Here is a 14,946-nt window from a genome sequence, read left to right as displayed (position 1 = left end):
CTATTCATTTGCCTACCTTCTACCCAAATCCCCAGAATAAAGGGGAAAGACTTCTTCATTCTTTGGATATACACAGGCAGCTACGATTTTACTTGGACAAAACAAAAGCCTTCAGAAAAACTGAACAACTGTTTGTGTCATATGCTGCAGGATCACAAGGAAAACCTATTACAAAGCAGACAATCTCCAAATGGATAGGACACTGCATCCGCTTCTGTTATGCACAACATGGCAAATCTGTAAGGAAAGCCATTTGGCCAGTTGTATTCAAGCTTGCACCCAGGAATGTAATTTTTTGAGAGGGTACCAGTTGTGATTTCTTTTCATTTATAGTGTACCCTAGGCAAGTTAAAACCCTTTTACAAATGCCAGATGGTTTTGAAGAGTGTCCTCGTTTTCTGCCTGAATTAGACAATCGTCCAGGTATGGATATATTTGAATATTTCTTTGCCTGCAAAATGCAATTACTGGAGCCAGACACTTTGTAAAGACCCTGGGCACAGTAGATAAGCCAAAAGGCAGTGCAGAGAACTGGTAATGCAAGTAGCCTGCTTTGAAGCAGAGGTATCTTCTGCAAGACTCCCTGATTGGGATATGCAGGTAAGCCTCTTTTAATCTAGAGTTACCAACCAGGCATCTTTGCCTAGCATAGGAAGTAACTGTTGAAGAGTCAGCATCTTGAATTTTGGAATGTCCAGAAAGATGTTTAGAGTAGATAAGTCCAGGATTGGATGCCATGATTTGTTTTTTTCTGGGTACCAGGAAAAGTCTTTAATAGAAACCTTGTCCCTTTTCCTCTTCTGGTACTGGTTGAATAGCCCCCATGCTCATGAGGGAAAGTACTTGCTTCTGGGCCTCTGCCCACTGATTTGGGGGCAGGTCTGGCCATCCATTTGGAATTGGCAATGTGTGAAAATGAAATCTGTATCCCTGGGATACTATATTTAAAACGCATTAGTCCTGGGTTATAAGCTGCCAGTTTCTTGCATGAAGAGCCAGTTTTCCCCCCAAAGGGGTGGCTAAAAGGTAAGTACCTGGTAAGTGTAAAGGGAAGTCATTGAGACTACTTACCATAGGGTGGTGTCTTGCTGTTTCCAGATTTGGAAGAGGAGGCACCCCATTGTTTTGCTCTGAAAGTCCCTTGGGACTGAAACCTGGAGCCTTTGGAATGTCTGGGTTTGACTTGAGTGGCTCTCGAAGGGACTGGAAAGGACCAGTTCTTAGTAGGCCAGTGCCTACCAAATCTTGGAGGTTGCACTTGTGAGAAATCTTTCACAGTTTGCATAGATTTAGCTTTATTTTCCATCTTTTTTAAAACGTATTCAGCCTTATTACCAAAGAGACGGTCCTGTTGTAAAGGAGCATCCAACAATTTTGCTTTAACATGATCAGGCAGATTTTGTTCTTTGAGCCAGGCATGCCTTCTTAGCACAGACCCAGTTACAGCAGCCCTGCAAGAGGCCTCCAAAGAATCAAAACCACATTGCAAAGCATGTTTTCCAACTTGTTCAGCTGAATGCAATAAATCCTGTAAATGTTTGTTTTCCACACAGTCTGAAATTAACATCATTTTCTGCTTAAGCAGTCCCATGATATGCTGTTGATATTTTAGCATATGAAATTGACAGTTTAAAGCCCTGATTGCCAAGGTCGCAGAAGTGTAAACCTTTTTACCTCATCTATCTAGCACCCTGGAATCTCTATCAGAAGGGGTAGGATTTTTAGCTATAGAAGCCTTAATGCCCTTGGGGCCCTGAGAAATGGTTTCAGGATTTGCAGCAGGATTTTTTGAAAAGGAATTTGTGGGAGTCAGGAACCCTGTAGTATCTGTTTGGCTTACAAGGAGTCAGTTGCAGAGAATCAGGAGCCATACTGGATTCTGAAAAAACATCATCAACAATGTCTAGAACAGGAGGTATAGCCAAAGGCCTATGCTGAGGAAGAAGAAAATCCCTAAGTCCCTTTTTAGATTCAGAGAAGTCCTGACTTTCCCAGTGGAAATGCTCCCTTAAGGTATGTAAAGTTTCCCCAAAAGAAAAATCCTCAGGGGGAGAAGCAGAAGGAATGGAATCTTCTGCATCAGAGTCCTCATAAGTAGGTATAGACAATCCTGTTCATTAGAAGAGTCAGAAAAAAATAGAATCCTGTTCAGAAGATTCATAATGAAAGTCTTGCCTAGGTCTCTTAGAAGGGGGGGGGGGGTTGGGTACCCCTGATCAGAGTAATTAAATTTTCAGCCATTTTGATCATTTGTTTTTTAGGCATAGGGGCCTGCACATGTGGCCCAGGCATCATTTTTTTTAGGCATAGGTCGAGATTTTGGGCTTAGTTTTGAAGATGGCATCGGTCTAATATACAAATCTGTAGGCCTGAAAACACCTTCAGAAGTCGGTGCCTGCACAGTGGCTCCAGACCCATCCAAGGAAGAGACATCCGCGGGTTCCATAATTGAAGCATCTCGCGGCATACTGGACTCCGAATGGGTCTCAGTAGTGGCATGCAAATCAGAAATAGAGGGTATCAGGGACTGTGAAAGCACCTCACTGAGTATCGGCTAACTGGTGACTGGCTTAGAAGCGTTGTTGGAAGTTTTGGACCTTAGCAGCCTGTCACTGTCTTTTTCTTTGTGTTTTTAGGTATTCCGGTAGTCGGATTGCTGACCGACAACATTTCTGGATAATTAAAGCGTGAGCCAAAATAGTTAGAAGCAAAAATGTACCGATGTTTGATAGTGCATTGATTAAATAAGGCACAAAACTGACAGCAAGGTATGTTATGGTCAGGGCCTAGGCAAGGACTACAGTACAAATGAAAATCCTTATGAGGTATTTGCTTCCCACAAGTAATGCAATTATTAACTTTTACTGACATTGGTAAGGAGCAAGAAAAAGTTTCCCCAATGGGGTACTTAGCTTTATAGTTGAAGACTTCGGATCTGAAACTCGAAAATGAATATTTCAGCAGTCGGCTGACCAGCACTTCCGAACTGCTTCTGCTTTGGGCACTGCGCGGCAAGAAAGACTGATGTAATGGCGTTGGTTGCATGTTTTATAACCCTGATGACCTGACATCATGGAAGAAGGGACAGCATCCGACGCAGGACCCAAGACTTTATTAATCAGGCCGACTGAGGGCAACCTGCCAGCAGATTACCCAAATGTAATGACTGCAACAGTGAATACACTCCAACATCTACATTTATGGTAAGTGTACACAACTGTACTTTGCTTCCTATGCTAGGCAAAGATGCCTGGTTGGCAACTTTAGACTTAAAGAAAGCTTACCTTATCTATCACAGTAAGTCCTGGCCCTTTCCTTGCACTCAGTATGGACAAAGAGGAAAACTGGTCAGAACAGACAGAACGTCAAGGCAATATAAAAGATGGCAAACAGAACCTAATTCTAGGTTAGTGGATCTCGACTCCAGGGGCCCAGCAGGAAGCAACCGTGACTCAGCTGGTCCCCTTCCTGTTCCCTCTTCCTCACATTCCACCCCAACCACCCCTCTCTCCTCCTCATCCAAACTGCCCTCTTCTTTCAATGCTAGGAGGAAGGCTGTCTCTCTTTTGCAATTAATAGACCAAGATAACACAAGATAAATGGATACTAAGCATTATCAAAGCAGGTTACAGACTTTCTTTTGCTTCTCGCCAAAAGCCTGTAGGCATTTGTCCTGTCCCACCAAATCAAGGAAAAGAAACTCTGATCCAAGTGGGTATGCGTTTACAGCAAGGCTCCATAGAAAAGGTACCATTCCTGGAAAAGGTTATTATTTAAGACTTTTCCTTGTTCCAAGAAAGGAGAGAACTTGGAGACTCATACAAGATGTGTCAAGATTAAATAGATTACTTCTGGTGTCAAAGTTCAAAATGATACATTATAAAAGCTACAGCCTGTTGCTTTCTCCTCAGGACTATGTGGTCTCCTTGAATCTAAGTGATGCATACCTTCATTTTCCAATTGCCAAGCCCCACAGAAAGCATCTATATTTCAAAGCAGGTAGAAATCATTATCCATTCTCTGCTCTGCCATTTAGCATAACTACTGAACCCAGAGTATTCAACAAGTGCCTGGCTCCAGTTGTAGCATACTGCAGAACCAAGGGCATGCTAATCAACCCTTACATAGATGACAGCCTGATCACAGAAGATTCCATGGAGGAGCTTCTTTCTACCTATCACCCAATAATGACCATTTTCTCCTTCCTAGGTTGCACCTTAAACATAAGGAAATCCAACCTCTCTCCATCCCAAAGGACTTGCTGGATACAGACATTCAAGGGGCTTTCCTCCCAGAGGAAAATGTCTTGATAAACTACTTCCAATCTCTTCTTCCCTTTTCAGTAATTCTGGCACAGGAGGTACTCATACTTCTTGGGTACATGGCCTCATATATCCTGATGATTCCCCTGATGATTCCTCTAGTCAGACTTCACACTGGAAAGATCCAGTAGTATCTCAAAAATGTTTAGTACCAACACAGCCAATCTCATAGCCAGAAAAATTCCACTTCCCTGTTTAAAAGTGGAATTCCAGTGGAAGGTCTCTGTTTGCAACCAGAGCTTAGGGATACCATTCAGGACTTCGCACCCAAACCAGGCTTTGATCACATTTGCCTCAGACCTAGACTGGGAGGCACCTCCAGTGGCCTCCAAGCTCAAGGAAAATAGGAAAAAAGCTTTCTTAAAAAACACATAAATCTAAAGGAAATTATGGCTGTTCTCAGGGGCATCCTAGCCTTCAAAGACCAGTAGAAACCAGGAACTTTACAGATAAACACATTCAACACCACAGTTACATAATACATAAACAGCCAGGGGGTCACTCCTCTATTGTGTGTCACTTAACCATGTCTTTGCGAGATGCAACTCATGCCTTTGACCTACACCTTCTAGTCCACTACCTGCCAAGGAAAAACAATTCTCTAGCAGATCACCTCAGCAGGTCAGAAGTGAACCTTCACTGTTTGACTTTGAAGAAGAACTTGTTCAATTGTATTTGCCTGTCCTGCTGTGTTCCAGGAATAGATGGTTTTGCTTCTGATCAAAACAACTGAAAAAATTAGTTCAATTGCCAAACATCCCAAGCTTGGAGGAAGGATGTCTTCTCCTTTCCATGGACAAGTCTGTTACTTTATGTATTCCCAGACATTTCACTCATCCCCAGGCTACTATTAAAAATTGGGGAGGAAGGGCCAAGAATTATACTGATTGCATCTTTTTGGCTGAGGAAACATTGGCTCCCTCTTCTACACAGACTGCACAGGGAAAAACCATAGATGTTCTTTGTGTTTCACTGTTGCAGTCATCACATTTGAGTTATCTGCTTACAGTAGACCTCAGATGGCCTGATTATCAAAGTCATGGGTCCTGCGTCAGTTGCTGTCTCATCTTCCATGACGTCAGGTAGTCAGGGGTATAAAGCTTGCAGCCAACACCATTACATCAGTCTTTCTTGCCATGCAGTGCCTGAAGCAGAAGCAGTTTCCAAGTGTCAGTCGGCCGACTCCTGAAATTTTCGTTTTTGAGTTTCAGAACCAAAGTCTTCAACTAAAGCTAAGTACCCCGTTGGGGAAACTTTTTCTTGCTCTAAACCGGTGTCAGTAAAAGTCAATAATTGTATTTCTTGTGGCAAGCAAATACCTCATAAAGATTTTCATTCTTATTGTATACCTTGCCTAGGCCCTGACAACGATGTACCTCGCTGTCAGATTTGTGCCTTATTTAAACAATGAACTATTCGTCGTCTGTATATTTACACTTCTAAATATTTTGGTACTCGGTTCAATTATCCAAATATGTCTTCGGTAAGCCATCCGACTACCAACATTCCGAAAAACGCAAAGATAAAGATAGAGACAGGCTACCTAGGTCCAAAGCTGCCGACAACACTTCTCCTAAGGTAGTTGCCAGTTCACCGGTACTCAGTGAGGCGCTTTCACAGCCCCTGATACCTGCTACTTCAGATTCACAGGCCTCTACTGAGACCCATTTGGAGTCCGGTATGCCGCAAGATGCTTCAACTGTGGATCCGGCGGATGTCTCTACCTTGGATGGGTCCGGAGCTGCTGTGCAGGCACCAGCTTCTGAGGGTGTATTCAGGCCTACTGACTTGCATATTAAACCAACGCCATCTTCTTCTTCAAGGCCTAAATCTCAAACCATGCCTAGAAAACTGACACCCAGACCGCATGGTCAGACCTCTATGCCTAAAAAACAAATGTTAAGAATGGCTGAAGACCTTGTTACTTTAATCAGGGGAAGCCAACCTCCCCCCTCTAAGAGACCTAGGACTGAATTTGCTTATGATACTTCTGATCAGGATTCTGAAATGTCTGTTTCCTCTGATGATTAGGATTTACCCTTATCTACCTATGAGGATTCTGATGCAGATGATTCTATTCCCTCTGCTCCCCATCGGGAATATTTCTCTTTTGGTGAAACCCTGCATACTCTTAGGGAGCATTTTCACTGGGAAAGCCAGGATTACTCTGATTCTAAAAAAAAGGCTTAGAGATTTTTTACTCTGCCCCAGCACAGGCCTTTAGCTACCCCCCCTGTACTAGACATTGTTGATGCCTTTTCAGAATCTAGCTTGGCCCCTGACTCTTTACCTCCTGCTCCCAGAAAACCTGATAGATATTACAGGGTTCCTGACTCTCACAAGTTCCTTTTTAAAAATCCTACTGTGGATCCTGATACTATTTCACAGGGACCCAAGGGTATTAAGGCTACTACTGCCAAAAATCCTACCCCCTCTGATAGAGATTACAGGGCGCTGAATAGATGGGAAAAGAAGGTATACACATCTGCAACCTTGGCCATCAGGGCCTTAAACTTCCAGTTTCATATGTTAAAGTATCAACAGCATATTATTCGATTGCTTAAACAGAAAATGAAGTTTATTCCTGACTGTGCTGAAAATAAGGACTTACAAGGATTTAATGCATTCTGCTGAACAAGTTGGAAAACATACTTTGCAATGTGGTTTTGATTCACTAGAGGCATCTTACAGGGCTGCTGTCACTGGGTCTGTACTTAGAAGGCATGCTTGGCTTAAGGAGCAATCTTTGCCAGATCATGTTAAAGTTAAATTGCTGGATGCTCCCTTAAATCAGGAACACCTGTTTGGCAACAAAGCAGAAGAAGTACTTAAAAAGATGGAGGAAAAAGCTAAATCTATGCAAACAGTTAAAGATTTCCTACAAGTACAGCCTCCAAGATTTAGAAGGCATTGGCCCTCCAAGAATTGGTCCTTTCCTACCACTTCCAGGATTTCTCAGCCCAAACCAAGAACCAGCAGAACACCCAGGCTTCAGTCCCAGGGTACTCACAGGACTAAGCAATGGGGGGTTCCCACTTCCAAATCAGGGAGCGGTAAGACTCCTCCTGTGGTAAACTGTCTCAATGACTTAACTTTAAAACTTCCAAGCCCTTCTCAACTGACTGCTCCTTTAGGGGGAAAGATTGCTCTGCAGGCAAAAAACTGGGAACTCATTACCCAGGACAAATGGGTTTTAAATATAGTCTCCCAAGGATACAGATTTCACTTCCACATGTTACCAACCCCAAACGGTTGGCCAGATCTACCCCCAAATCAGTGGGCAGAGGTTCAAAAGCAAGTACTCTCTCTCTTAAGCATAAGGGCTATTCAAACTGTACCAGAAGAGGAAAAGGGACAAGGTTTCTACTCAATACTTTGCCTGGTACCCAGAAAAGACAACTCATGGTGTCCTATCCTGGACCTTTCCATCCTAAACACCTTTTTGGTGATCTCAAAATTCAAGATGTTTAACCCCTCACCAGTTGCTTCTTATGCTAGGCAAGGATGCCTGGTTGGATCTAAAGGAAGCCTACCTGCACATCCCAATCAGGGAATCTTGCAGAAGATACCTGTGCTTCAAAGCAGGCTACATGCATTATCAGTTCTCTGCACTGCACTTTGGCTTATCTACTGTGCCCAGGGTATTCACAAATTGCCTAGCTCCAGTCATTGCATTTTGCAGGCAAAGAAATATTCAAATATACCCATACCTGGAAGATTGTCTAATTCAGGCAGAAAGCCAGGACATACTTTTGAATCATCTGGCATTTGTAGAAAAGGTACTAACTTGTCTGGGGTACACCATAAACAAAAAGAAAATAAATCACATATTGTGCCCTGTCAACAGATTATATTCCTGGGAGCAAGCTTGAACACAACTTCCCAGATGGCTTTCCTCATGCCAGAGAAACAAATTCATTTGATAACTTACTTCAAATTAATGGCCAAAAAACCCTGCTATCTGCAAGGCAAATACTGCAAGCCTTGGGGTTCATGGCCTCCTGCATTCTCCTAATTCCATATGCAAGACTGCATATGAGGAAACCACAATGGTATCTAAAAAGCCTATGGTATCAGCATTATCAGTATCTAGAAGCAATGATTCCTATCATACCTTGTCTACAGTTAGAGTTCCTTTGGTGGGCAGAGGCCTGCCACCAAAACAAAGGATTACCATTCACTCTACTCCCTGCCACCCAAACCCTAACAACAGATGCATCAGACTATGCATGTGGCGGCTCATCTGGCAGGGAAGTGCATTCAAGGCAAATGGAACCCAAGTCAAATGCACCTGCATATCAATCAAAAAGAAATGTTAGCTGTACAGAATGCTCTGACAGCCTTCAAGGACCACATTCTTACAGAACAATTAATGGTAAAGACGGACAACACCACTGTTATGTGGTATATAAACAAGTAGGGACAACCCATTCATACCCCCTCTGCAGACTAGTCATGGCTCTGTGGGACACAGCCTTGAGCTACCAAGTGCATCTACAGGCTCAATTCCTGCCAGGAAAGCTAAATACACTGGCAGACAAACTAAACAGAAATCTCACTGACCCACACGAGTGGAAACTGGAACTAAAGATTTTCAACATGTTGATAAACAAATGGGGGAACCCACATATAGACCTGTTTGCCTCCTTCCAGAACTACCAGTTGGACAAATTCTGCACAAGGACCCCCCACAAACAAGCTTGGAAAGTGGATGCCCTGCCCTTCAACTGGAAAAATCTATCGGTTTATGCCTTTCCTCCTCTGCATCTCCTCTCCAAAGTACTACTAAAGATCAAACACCGCAAACCAAGGGCAATACTGATTGCACCAGACTGGCCACGCCAACACTGGAACAACCTCTTGCGCAGTGTGTCACTGCTGGCTCCATGGCACCTGCCTCAGACCCCTACCCTGCTGTCCCAGTGGGAGGGCCAGATACTGCATCTTTAGCTTCAAACCCTGAACCTGGCAGCCTGGCTAATTACCTGATCGCTCCATTACCATCCTTCAGTAAACAAGTGTTGGATGTCATCTTGGAGGCAAGAAGGCCTAGCACTAGAAAATCTTATGCTGAAAAATGGAAAAGATTCTTCTCCTGGAACCAAACTCAAGGGATGAGCACAGCAGCACCCAATTTATCTCAGATTCTTCAATACTTAACTGAGATGCTTCACAAGGACCTTTCTTTTTCCTCCATCAAAAGTCATGCCTCAGACCTTTCAGCTCATTACAGCACAGAACCACCCCTCTTCTCTCATCCACTGCTCAAAAAATTCTTCAGAGGAGCCAAAAATGTAAGTCCACCCAGGAGAGCCCCAACTCCAGCCTGGGTCCTTAACTTTGTATTGGAAAAACTCACTCTACCTCCTTTTGAGCCAGCTGCAAGTGCTGAGTTAAAATTCCTTTATTGGAAAACAGCCTTCCTCTTAGCAATCACTTCAGCAAGAAGGGTATCTGAATTACAGGCCCTTATGGCAGTGGAGCCTTTCATCATCTTTCATGCAGACAGAGTGTCCCTCAGGAAAAATCCCTCCTTTATGCCCAAGGTAGTATCCAGTGTGGCTCTTAATCAGTCCATTCATTTGCCAGCCTTCTTTCCTAATCCACAGAACAAAGGGGAATGGATACTGCACTCCTTAGATGTGCACAGACAACTTAGATTTTACTTGGACAGGACTAAACCTCAAAGGAAATCTGAGCAACTGCTGGTGGCATTTGCTGCAGGGGCAAAGGGGAAGGCCATTTCAAAGCAAACCATTTCTAAATGGATAGACCATTGCATTCATTTCTGTTATAAGCACCATGGAAAACCTACCCCGCAGGGGATAAGACCACACTCAACCAGGGCTGCATCTACTTCCCATCTACTTCTACAGCCTTTCTCAGAGGTTTCCCTACCAGAGACATCCTAGAAGCTGCTACCTGGAGTTCTGTACATACTTTCACCAAGAACTATCATTTGCCAATTTTCTCTAAATCCAGAGCTGGCTTTGCCACTGCAGTCTTGCAGGGCCTTATAGCTGGTCCTAATGCTATCTAAATTCCTCCTCCCATCCTTAGCTTTGGGAATCTACCCAAATGTGATGACTGCAACAGTGAAACATGAAGAACATAGTACAGTTGTGTACACTTACCATAAATGTAGATGTTTGAGTGTATTCACTGTTGCAGTCCTTCTTTTGGCTATACCTCTATTCTCCTTTACTATACTTAAAAGTTTTTGGTGTGTTTGCTTTTTTGTTGGAGGTATAACCTTGCATATATGTAATTAATTGCTTCCCATTAAGGGGGCACCTGACATCTGGGGCGAGCAAAACTGATGTAATGGCATCGGCTGCATGCTTTATACCCCTGACTACCTGACGTCATGGAAGATGAGACAGCAACTGATGTAGGACCCAAGACTTTGATAATCAGGCCGACTGAGGGCTACTGCAAGCAGATAACTGAAATGTGATGACTGTAACAGTGAATACACTTGAACATCTACATTTATGGTAAGTGCACACAACTGTATTTGCTTCAACAGTAGGACTTTCTAGTACAAGACAGGGTCTCTATCCTATACCCCAAATCTCACCACATTGAGGTTGACAGCTTGGTTAATTCAGTAACTGCTTTCCAAGGCATCTCTTTGAACATGGACATAATTAGATATTTTAAAAGAAGACAGAAAATCTAGTACTAGAACTTCATATATTTTAAAATGGAAATGTTTTTAATATGATGTCAGCAACAGAGTATTTTCTCTAGTTCAATAGAGATCAGCTATGTTCTTATCCACCTTGCACATTTATTCAAGTCTGGTTTGTCCATTCTTTCTGCCTTCTTCCCTCACCCTCAGAATCAGAGTGAATGTATCCTACATTCAGTTGATGTTGACAGACAGTTCAGATATTATCTAGGTAGCACCATGTCAATTAAAAAGTCCAACTTCTTGTAGCATTCACAAGCAACAAACTAGGAAACCCTACCAGGAAACAAACCATTTCAAAATAGATTTCTATCTGTATTGCCTTTTGTTATCAGCATCATGGAATGCAGATTCCACAACATATCGGATCTCGTTCTACCAGAGCTATTGCTACTACTATTACTGCTCGCCTTGGAGGAGTTCCCATCAGTGAAATTTTAGATGCTGCTATGCGGCCAACTATCCACACCTTTACCAAACATTACAGTCCTCCTGTTTTCTTCAAAACCAGGGCTAGATTTCCTTCTGCAGTCTTGCAGGACATTTTAGCTTCTGTTTAATCCTTTCTCTTCTAGCCTCCTACTTTCTCAACTTTCAGAATCTTCCCATATAGCTGTTACTGAAACAAGATGAACATAATACAGTTGTTTCTACTTACCATAAATGTAAATGTTTGAATGTCTTCACTGTTGCATTACATCTTCCCTCCCTCCTTCCCCTCTATTATTCTGTAAGGTTGGATTGGGCACCCCTCCATATCCTTTCCCATTCCCCTCTCTGTCTTCTGCTCTATTAGGTCTTTAGGGTTCCTTCCTATGCACTTTGGGGTGCCTTGATGTTCTTCGTGTTTCACTGTTACAGTCATCACATTTGGGTTATCTGCCTGCAGGTATCCCTCAACCGGCCTGAATACCAGAGTCTTTGGATTCCTGCAATGGGTGCTGTCTCCTCTTCCATGATGTCAGGTCATCAGGGGTATAAAACATGCAGCCGATGCAATTACATCAGTCTTTCTTGCCGTGCGGTGCCCGAAGCAGAAGCAGTTCACAAGTGCCAGTTGGCCGACTCCTGAAATTTTCGTTTTCGAGTTTCAGAACTGAAGTCTTCAAAAATGAACCTATGTATCTACAAATGAACCTATATGAGTGGATGTGAAATTGGAAATACACCCCAGGGATCACTTCTGTGGCTCTGCTCAAACAGGGGCACAGGAAATTAACTTTCTTGGGTTGGCATAAGCCAGGGAACTTTGTTGGCTAGGCTTACTTAGGCCCTTGGGCCGATAGCCTAGTACCTACCTATGAACCTATGAACCTAAAAGATAAGTACCCCGTTGGGGATCTTTTTTCTTGCTCCAACCAATGTCGGCAAAAGTTAACAATTGTCTTACATGTGGAAAGCAAATACCTCATATTTTCATTCGTACTGCATTCCCTGCTTAAGCCCAGACCACGACGTCCCTTGCTGTCGGTTTTGTGCCTTGTTCAGTCCCCAAACTATTCGTCATTGGGCTATCTTTGCAGCAAATAATGTTTGGTACTCGGTCTCAGTACTCCGAAATGGCTTCATTAAGCCATCCGACTACCGATCTTCCGAAAAAAATGTAAGGACAAAGACAGAGACAGACCGCATAGATCCAAAACTGCCAACGACACTTCCATTAAGCTAGTCACCAGTCCGCCGTTACTCAGTGAGGCACTTTTGCAGCCCCTGATACCCACTACTTCAGATTCACAGGCCTCTACTGAGACCCATTTGGAGTTCGGTATGCCCCAAGATGCTTCTTCGACTATGGAACCTGCGGATGTCTCTACCTTGGATGGGACCAGAGCCACTGTGCAGGCACTGGCTTCTGAGGGTGTATTCAGGCCTACAGACTTGCATTTTAAACCAACACCATTGTCTTCATCCAGGTCTAAAAGTCACACCACACCTAGAAAACCGCTCTCCAAACTGCAGGCTCAGGCCCATATGCCTAAAAAACAAATGCTTAGAATGGCTGAAGACCTTATTACCTTAATTAGGGGAAGCCAGCCTTCCCCCTCTAAGAGACCTAGAACTGATTTCCTTCTGATTCTTCTGATGAGGAATCTAATATTTCTGTTCCTTCTGATTACCAGAATTTGCCCTTATCTACCTATGAGGATTCTGATGCAGTGGATTCCATTCCCTCTGCTTCTCTTCCAGAAGGTTTTTCTTTTGGTGAAATCTTGCACACTCTTGGGGAGCATTTCTGCTGGGAAAGCCAGGGTTACTCTGACTCCAAAAAGAGGCTTAGGGAATTCTTACTCCTTCCTCAACACAGGCCTTTAGCTATCCCTCCTGTTCTGGACATTGTAGATGATGCTTTCTTGGAATTTAGCCTTTCCCCAGACACATTACCTCCAGCTCTCAGAAAACCTGACAGATATTACAGAGTACCTGACTCACCCAAGTTCCTCTTCAAGAACCCTACTGTGGATCTAGAAACCATTTCCCAAGGACCAAAAGGCATTAAGGCTACTGCTGCCAATAATCCTACACCTTCTGATAGAGATTCTAGAGCCTTGGACAGATTGGGTAAGAAAGTATACACTTCTGCTACTTTGGCCATTAGGGCTTCAAATTGCCAGTTTCACATGTTAAAGTATTGGCAGCATATTATGGGACTACTTAAACAGAAGATTATGTTGATTCCTGACAGTGCTGAACATAAAGAATTACAGGATTTAATGCATGCTGCAGAACAAGTTGGTAAACATACTTTGCAATGTGGTTTTGATGCTTTAGAAGCATCTTGCAGGGCTGCTGTCACTGGGTCTGTACTTAGAAGGCATGTTTGGCTTGAGCAAAACTTGCCAGATCATGTTAAAGCTAAATTACTGGATGCTCCCTTAAACCAAGACCATCTTTTTGGCAACAAAGCATAAGAAGTACTCAAAAGGATGGAGGAAAAAGCTAAATTTATGCAAACTGTTAAATATTTCCTACAAGTACAGCCTCCCAGATTTAGTAGGCATTGGCCTTCAAAGAATTGGTCCTTTCCAGTCCTTCTCAGTCCAAACCCAGGAACACCAGACCACCTAGGTTACAGTCACAGGCTGCGCACAGGCCTAAGCAGTGTGGGTAGTAAGCCACCCCTATATGGAAAAATGGCACAATGACTTAACCTTAACCCTTCCAAGCCCAGCTCAACTGCCTGCTCCCTTAGGAAGAAAGCTTGCCCTGCATGTAAAAACTGGGAACTCATCACCCAGGGCAAATGGGTTTTGAACCTAGTTTCCCAAGGATACAGATTCCACTTCCACACACTACCAACCCCAAACGGTTGGCCAGATATACCCCCAAATCAGTGGGCAGAGGCCCAACAGCAGGTTCGCTCTCTTCTAAGTATCAGGGCTATTCAACCTGTCCCAACAGAACAAAGGGGGCAAGGTTTTTATTCAAGACATTTCCTGGTACCCAGAAAAGACAGCTCCTGGTGTCCTATCCTGGACCTCTCTATTCTAAACACCTTTCTGGTAATCCCAAAATTCAAAATGCTAACACTTCAACAGCTTCTTCCTATGCTAGGCAAAGATGCCTGGCTGGCAACCTTAGACTTAAAGGAAGCTTACCCACACATTCCAATAAGGGAATCTTGCAGGAAATACCTATGCTTCAGGGCAGGCTCCATGCACTTATCAGTTCTTTGCACATGTTCATCGCGCTATGCTGCTGCAGTCATCACACTTGGGTTATCCTGCCGTCAGGCAGTCCCGCAGTCGGCCTGAATTCCAAAGCCTTGGTCCAGTGTCGGTTGTCGTCGCTTCTTCCCTGACGTCAGAGTGGCAGGGGTATAAAAGAGGCAGCCGACACCATTTTCTTCAGTCTTTCTTGCCGCGCGGTGCCCGAAGCAGAAGCAGTTTGCAAGTGCCGGTCGGCCAGCTCCTGAGATTTTCGAACAGAATT

This window comes from Protopterus annectens, chromosome 1.part2 (assembly GCF_019279795.1).
Source record: "Protopterus annectens isolate FY-2018-M chromosome 1.part2, PAN1.0, whole genome shotgun sequence".
NCBI classification, from domain to species: Eukaryota; Metazoa; Chordata; order Ceratodontiformes; family Protopteridae; genus Protopterus; species Protopterus annectens.
The sequence above is the reverse complement of the archived record's forward strand: the minus strand, read 5'-3'. Positions refer to the sequence as shown.